Source organism: Trichechus manatus, unplaced genomic scaffold, assembly GCF_000243295.1.
Source record: "Trichechus manatus latirostris isolate Lorelei unplaced genomic scaffold, TriManLat1.0 scaffold00238, whole genome shotgun sequence".
Lineage (NCBI taxonomy): Eukaryota > Metazoa > Chordata > Mammalia > Sirenia > Trichechidae > Trichechus > Trichechus manatus.
This window is the reverse complement of record NW_004444174.1, coordinates 1573879-1582742: the sequence shown is the minus strand read 5'-3', so window position 1 is coordinate 1582742 and position 8864 is coordinate 1573879.

Genomic DNA, 8864 nt, shown 5'->3' with positions numbered 1-8864 from the left:
TTTTTGATTATCAAAAAAAACAGAGAACTTCTCACACAAAAACTGGGAAGAACTTTGTCTTTTTTTCAAGCACACTCGGAATATTTTTTAAAAGAATAATTTCATATTTGGCCATAAAAAAAAATATTGCCAAATTTCAAGAGTTTAGAGTCACACAGAACTCATTACATGCTCCAAAAATAGTTTAGTTAGAAATAAATAGCAAACGTATAACTAGGAAAACCCCAGAATTTAGAAATTCAGAGACATACTATTAAATAAGCCAGTAGTCAATGAAGAAATAAAAAGAAAACTTATAAAATATTTATCAGAATATAATAAAAATAATTTACATGTATTTGAATATATGCAAGTACATATATGTATAATCATATATACATAATGAAAAATATGTAACACTAAAATTTGGAAGTATAGTCTTTTGAGTTCCCAGTTTAATAAAGGGTCTATTAGATATCCATACTTTGGCAGGCCCTAAGTTTTATCTTCTATCTCATAGACTTGGTATAGCCATCAAGAGAGGTCTCTTAAATCAAGTTTCAGTGTTAACATCAGTGAAAATTTGTTACCAGTTATTGCTCTTGTTGTTTTTAATCAATTTTATAGATGCTTTCTTCAGGAAGGCCATTTAGCTAACTACCAGAAATGGAAGTCCTTGTATTCAAACTGTATAACACAATTTTGATATCTTCACACAGTTATTTCTCATATTAATGAATCTGATGCACAAGTAATGCAATCTTAGGACATAAAGTATTATTTTATACTATTTTATTATTTTACACTTCTGATAAAATACAAGACAAAAAGTGACATGACCATAGATCCCTGGTCACATCTATATACAGATTAATTATGTCTATCAAATTTTGTTTGAAATTAATTTAAATAAATGACCTGAAAATTTTAAACAGAAAGTTTTGATTTCTATTTACTTTTAAAAACAAAAGAAGTTGTAATATAAGACATTTATTTTAACATTATTACTTTAGATAATGCCGCCTTAGTCTAATCTGTGTTGGTAATCAAAAGGCAAAAGACCAAAAACTATTCAAATGTTTTCCCACCATACCTCACGGATGGTTCATGTAACCCCACCATTACCAGTGCTGCTTTTCCCACAATTCAGAATTCGTATTTCCAATTTCTTCACAGTATAGTACATTCAAATAAATTTACTATGGCCATTGTCTTGTTTGATTTGTATCAAATTAAGGACATTAACTAGAAAATGTACAGAAAATGGAAGTAATAATAACAATAGGATCTTAAAATATGCAACTTAAGGAATAGGAGATGCATAGCTTTGAAGAAAGAAGTTTCAAGTAGGACAAAAGTGACTTCATGTACATGAAAGGAACTTATGCAGAAGAAAACTGAATTGTCTTGTTTTTCTCTAAGGAGCAAAACCAAGAAGAATAGGTAGAAATTATAATAAGCTCCATTTAATTACAACAAATTGAAAGCCATTTTGATAATGTGATAAATTATTATTTCAGATGCATGATAGAGCACCATTTATTAGCTTATTTTTGGGTGGGATTAGATTATAGCATCAGATAGAGAAGAGGACAAGATTGCTTCTAAGGTTGCATCCAGGCTAATGACATCGAGTTTAGGATTAAGCACTAATTAATTTCTTAATTAAATACTAACTTAAACAACAGACATTGTTAGTCAGGTATTCCACTAGCCACTAGGGGTGCAAAGATTAAAACTACAGACTCTGCCTTAGGCAAATGATTAAGGGTACTGGTAAAGCAAAGATAAAACAATATGAAAGTTTCTGCCAAAAAGACACGAACAGAGTACTATGATTCTCCAGATAAAGAGCACCTTATTTAGCATAATGATATTAAAAAAGGGCTCCTGGAGGTGGTGGAACCTAAGCTGAATTATGAAGAATACACAAGAGTTAGCCAAGTAGAAAAAAGGTTAAGAGTGTGTTATGAAGAATTTATGGAAATAAGAGACTATGGTCCATTCATGGAACAGTATGGAGTAATATAAAATATAATGCTCAAGAACTGTAATATAGAAGGGCCAACTTGCTATATGCTAAGAATTTTTCATAGCTTTTTTTCTCCCTCAAAGTAATTCAGAAAGATTCCAGAGTTTGAAGCAGAAGGTTGACATAACCTGGCGCTTGAGAAGCTCTCCATTAGAAAAGTATAGAGAATGAATTGGAAGGAAGTGCAACTGGAAATAAGGGAACATATAGGAGTCATTTATCAGAGACAAATGAAAAGGGAACGTCTCAAATGAAGTTACAGAGGGGATGGAGGAGAAAGAAAAGATTTAAGAAAACTTACAAAAGAAAGGACACAAGGTTTTCTAGCTATCCACTTGAAGAAGAGGTGATGGAGTGTGAAGGAAGTATCTAGAATGTTTCCCAGGTTTTTAGCTTGTCTAACTGTGAGTTTAATGATGTTATTTCATTAGACATGAAAAAAATGGTAGTAATAGGTTTTTCAGAATAAGATTATGTGACCCGTTTTGGGAAATTTGTGTTCAGATATTTGGGTGGTATTTGGGATGGGAAGATTTAGTAAGAATATAAAAAATATGGGTCTGAGACCTCAGAGACATTCTCGGCAACAGATATTTATGAGCATAATAGGTCTTAGTGGGATTCACAGGAGTAGATGAGAACATCCAGGGAGGCTGAGTAGAATAAGTAGAATAAGAAGAAGCACCAACATTTAAGACACACATAGAGAAAAAGTGACAGTGAATGAAATTGAGGAGTCATAACAGAAACGCCACAGAACGATAATGTGAAAGCCAAGGGCGTAGACAATTCAAAAAAGAAGAAAATCAAAATGATTACTTTCAAAAGTTATATATTGTTGTTGTTAGGTGCCATTGAGTCAGTTCTGACTCATAGCAACCCTATGTACAAAAGAAAGAAACACTACCCAGTTCTGTGCCGTCTTCAAAGCTGATTTATGCTTGAGTGCATTGTTGCAGCCACTGTGTCAGTTCATCTCGTTGAGGGTCTTCCTCTTTTTCGGAGACCCCCTACTTTACCAAGCATGATATCCTTCCCCAGGGACTGTTCCCTCCTGATAACATGTCCAAAGTATGTGAAACGTAGTCTCACCATCCTTGCTTCTAAGGAGCATTCTGGATGTATTTCTTCCAAGACAGATTTGTTCTTTCTTTTGGCAGTCCATGGTATACTCAATATTCTTTGCCAACACCATAATTCAAAGGTGTCAGTTCTTCTTCAGAGTGCCTTTATTCATTGTCTAGCTTTTGCACACATATGAGGTGATTGAAAACACCATGGCTTGGGTCCGGTGCACCTTAGTCTTCAAGATGACATCTTTGCTTATCAACACTTTAAAGAGGTCTTTTGCAGCAGATTTGCCCAATGCAATGAATCTTTTGATTTCCTGACTGCTGCTTCCATGGGTATTGATTGTAGATTCAAGTAAAATGAAATCCTTGTAAACTTCAATCTTTTCTCCATTTATCATGATGTTGTTTATTTGTCCAGTCGTGAGGATTTTTTTTTTCTTTATGTTGAGGTGTAATCCATACTGAAGGCTATGGTCTTTGATTTTCATCAGTAAGTGCTTCAAGTCCTCTTTCCTTTCAGCAAGCAAGGTTGTGTCGTCTGCATATTGCAGGTTGTTAATGAGTCTTCCTCCAATCCTGATGCTCCGCTCTTTTTCAAATAGTCCAGCTTCTCAGATTATTCACTCAGCATACAGATTGAATAAGTATGGTGAAAGGATACAACCCTTATGCACACCTTTCCTGACTTTAAACCACGCAGTATCCCCTTGTTCTGTTTGAATGACTGCCTCTTGATCCATGTACAGGTTCTTCATGTGCACAATTAAGTGTTCTGGAATTCCCATTATTCGCAATGTTATCCCTAATTTGTTATATGATAATTTGTTATGATCCACACAGTCGAATGCCTTTGCATAGTCAATAAAACACAGGTAAACATATTTATGGTATTCTCTGCTTTCAGCCAGGATCCATCTGACATCAGCAATGATTTTCTTTGTTCCAGGTCCTCTTCTGAATCTGGCTTGAATTTCTGGCAGTTCCCTGTCAATGTACTGCTGCAGCCACTTTTGAATGATCTTCAGCAAAATTTTACTTGCATCTGATATTAATGATATTGTTCAATAATTTTCTCATTCAGTTCAATCACCTTTCTTGGGAATAGGCATAAATATGGATCTCTTCCAGTCAGTTGGCCAGGTAGCTGTCTTCCAAATTTCTTGGCATAGATGAATGAGCACCTCCAGCACTGCATCATTTGTTGAAATATCTCAACTGATATTCTGTCAATTCCTGGAACCTTGTTTTTTTCCAGTGCCTTCAGTGCAGCTTCAACCTCTTCCTTCAGTACCATCGGTTCCTGACCAATGCTCACATGCAAGTCCAAGTTGAAGCTGAAGAAAATTAGAACAAGTCCAAGAGAACCAAAGTATGACCTTGAGCATATCCCAACTGAATTAAAACTCCATCTCAGGAATAGATTTGACACATTGAGCACTAATGACTGAGGACTAGGTGAGTTGTGGAATGACATGAAACATGAAGAAGGTCATTACAAAGACAGGAAAGAAAGAAAAGACCAAAATTAATGTCAGAAGAGACTCTGGAAACTTGCTCTTGGATGTCAAATTGCTCAAGCAAAAGGAAGAAAAGATGAAGTAAAAGAGTTGGGCAGAAGATTTTAAAGGGCAGCTTGAGAAGACAAAGTATTATAATGAAAGGTGCAAACCCCTGGAGTTAGAAAACCAAAGGGGAAGAATACACTCAGCATTTCTCAAGCTGAAAGAACTGAAGAAAAAGTTCAAGCTTTGAGTTGCAATATTGAAGGATTCTACACAGAAAATATTGAACAACCCAGGAAGCATCAAAAGAAGATGGAAGGAATACACAAAGTCTCTATACCAAAAGGAGTTATATAAGGATTGAGTTAAAAAAATGTCTATTTTATTTTATATTCAGGCCATTAGTAGTTTTACTGGGAAATTCTGTCACTAATAGTATTATGGGTGAATAATGAAATTGAAGAGTGAAAGGTAACAGTGGCAAATGTCAGTCAGGAAGATAGCTAATATGTGCCAAGCACTTACCAAAAAAAACGAACTCTTTGCCATCAAGTTGGTTCTGTCTCAAAGCAACCCTATAGGACTGAATAGAACTGCCCTATAAGGTTTCCAAGGGGTGACTGGTGGATTCACGCTGCCATCCTTTTGGTTAGCAGCTACCAGGGCCCCACCCGGCACTTCTGTGTGCCAAAACCAAACTCATTGCCATAGACTCATGGCAACCCCATGAGTTACAGAGTGGAAGTGCTCCATAGGGTTTTCTTGGCTGTAAGCTAGAGAGTCAGATCACCAGGGCTTTGCTGTTGCACTGCTGGGTGGGTTCCAACTGCCAACTTTTAGGTTAATAGTTGAGTGCAAACCGTTTACACCAAGTACTGTGCTTCGTGTCTTTATATATTTTTTTTCACTAATTTTTTTCAAAACAACTCTATGAGTGAGGTAATAGTATTATTCCCAGTCTACACACAAGGAAACGGATACTGAAAAAATTAAGTAACTTACCCAAGATGACAATAATGGTTAGTGATAGAACCTAGATTCAGATACAGGCTGAATGACTACTGGGTGCATTTTCTTCACCATTATACAATACCCCATTTATTCAGGAACTTGGGTATGAAGTTTTGTCCCTATCTACCTCCATGCTAGCTTTACATTCCTTTATGTTAAGAACGATACATGTGCTATACTAGAATAGTACAATGCCTTGTACATAGTAGGTACTCAATTGATTGAATATTAAAATTAATTTTTCTCTTTTCTTTATTCCAAATTATAAGCTAGGCAAAGTAGATATAGGTATCAAAACAAATGCTGTCCTCATGGACTTACCATATTTTTACACAAATATTTTACACAAATATTTATTTTTACATCTCCTGTGTTTGTTTGCCAACCACTCCGTTCCCCTGTGGGGTATTTTTATAAGTGCCGCCATTCCAATTTATTTTACATGCTGCTGTAAAAAAAACAGCGTAGTGCACTTAGGAAAATACCTTGCCAGAGGAGGGAGCAGTTGGCAAACAAACATAGAAGACCTAGGTTATTTGTGTAAAAATACAGTAGGTTGGTGAGAAAAGGTATTAAAAATGTTAGCACAAAATTAGCAATAAACTATAAATTATGATAAGTACCACGGAAAAAATTACTGTGTGAAAGACAAAACATGAAGATCGTGAATTAAAGGAAAAACTAAAACATCGTTACTTTTCAGAACAAAATTGTTACAGTGTGCTGTCAGGTTGATTCTGACTCATGTGACCCTAAAGAACAGGGTAGAACTGCCCCATAGGGTTTCCTAAGCTGAAATCTTTACGGGAGCAGATCATCAGGTCTTTTCTCTATCTGAGCCCCTGGCGGATTTGGACCACTGACCTTTTGGTTAACAGCTGAGCGCTTTAACCATTGTGCAACTAGGGCTCCAAACGGTTGCTGTTGAGTCTATTTCAATTCACAGTGACCCTTATATGACAGAGTAGAACTGCCCCATAGTGTTTTCAAGGCTGTAATCTTTACAGGAACAGGCTGCCACATCTTTCTCCCGTGAATTCAAATTGCCAGCCTTTCCGTTAGCAGATAACCGCTTAACCACGGCACCCCAAGGATTCCTCTCAGAACAAAATAAGGAGGTAATACATGCTGAACCTCACCCTACTGCACTGTAATAAGCATCCTCTCTCCTTCCAATGACAAACGGTTTAAAAATCCATTTCCTACATAACACAGTATGCATATTTCTGAGTCAGATGGCTAGAACCATGGAGGAGATTTGGAATAAGGGTATTTTGAATGGAAACTTTAAAAAAAAATCTTTAGCTGGAGAATTGCTAGAGTTATCCCCTAACTAAGTTTGTTTCCTAGCAGCCACAAATGATCTTTTCATTTTTAGTTTAGTTTTTTCACTCGTAGTTTAAGAAATAATGTAAGAAGTAAAACATGCTGAGACCAAAGTCAGAATCTCTGTGTGTTTATGGACAAAGAACCAACATGCATTTTGGATATTTATAGGAACTACAAAGGAGCATGACAACTTAAAAAAAAAAGGAAGAGATTTGATGCAAGGAGACTACTGTGAATTTTATTTTGCCCTTTTCCCAGCAAATCCAAACACAGTCTTTGAAATAAGTACACAGTTTTACTTGATCTTTCAGCGTGATGCAAAGATGAAAAGTGCCCAGAACGCCTTTGTCTACTTCTTTGAAAAGAATCTCTTCATCTCTTTGCGGTGGGCTATCCTGCAACCTAGGTCATCCCTATGCTTTTGGCAGTAGGTGATTTCTGAGAATCATTCTCATTATAGCCCCCTTTTTGAAGCAATCGGCATGATGCATCAGTTCAGGGGAGTGATCTTAATGATGCAAAGGCTTCTGTTGTTTCCATCATTTGTGACCAAAAGCTAGAAAAATACTCCACCTCGAAACAGTCCGTCTCTGCAACAAGGTCATGTTCATTAACTGGGAAAGGGGTAGCATTGCACATTTAGCCTAACGCTCTGCTCGTGGGTCAGAAAGGTTGCCATAAGTATGTGAAGGAAAATAGCTTCTGTGGTTTTATAGTGGAATAGGAAAATGTATATTGGTTCAGGAGTGGAGAAAAAATACTTTTCTCTTTTCTATAGCTCAGCAGCACAAAGTGACGAAAGTGTACAACTTTGAGATATCAAAAGGAAAATGGAATGAAATATGAAGTTCAGTTTATTTTTAACTTTTTTGTCAAAAATTAGAAAGATTGATCCAATTTTTACCTCTAGGTTGGGGGGGTCTGAAAAATAGGAAGTTAGCTGACATTAACTATATTTACCTGATAGGAAAATACATATGTAAAAGCAAAACATGGTCAATGCATTTTCATCCAAGGTTTAAATAGAATGCATACAGTACAAAATATTCAATTAAGGTATACATATTTATTCCAATGCTTAGCTCAATATTTCTGAAGTGTTTACGTTTAACACGAGTTCTGTGGAATATTAATGGTTGTTTAAAAAATAATAATAATAAAAGTTTTCCAAAATGGGATAGGCCTGTTGTTGTAACTCCTTTCCAGATATTGTACAAAAAAGAAAAACAACACTGTGCACGTCCTGGGATTGCTCATCACATGGTCGGCTTGATGTGACTCCACAGTTATAATGTCTGGTCATAATGTAAGTAACTCCCTATGGCTGGGGCCATAGAAGGCAATTACACATCAAACCCAGATGTGAGATCCAGGTCATAGACTTTGCACATGGTAGTTTTTGCAATTATACAAGGTAATTATGCTGATATTTCATAGTGACATGTTTAGTAGTAAAAGAGATTTGAAAACATGCCTTCTGAGTTTCCAGTGACCTAACGGGCCTCTTTCAGGGCTGGGAGAATATCATTACCACCTACCCCATTGTGTTTCCTGTGAGGAATTGGGAAATTAGGAGGCCACTTTCACCAAACATCCCCATAGTGTAGTAACTTCTGTACACTTTGCTGAGTTTCTCATATCTTCTTTAGAACTTATTTGTCAGACTGCTCATTTTTGGCAAGCTTCCAGCCTAGTGCTCTGAGAGATTGTTTCACACAATCCAAGTATGGAAAATGCTCTGATAAGCAAAGTTTAGCATTTTTCTTTATCTTAGGATTCTGTATACCCCTTCATAGACTAATATACTTTAGTATCACCGTGAGGAAAATGCAGGCTATAGGATTTCCTAAACTTATTGAACCAAAAAACCTCTTTCAAATGCAACAATGTCCATGTACACATTTTGGAAAATATTGCCTCCCAAGCACTAACTGAACA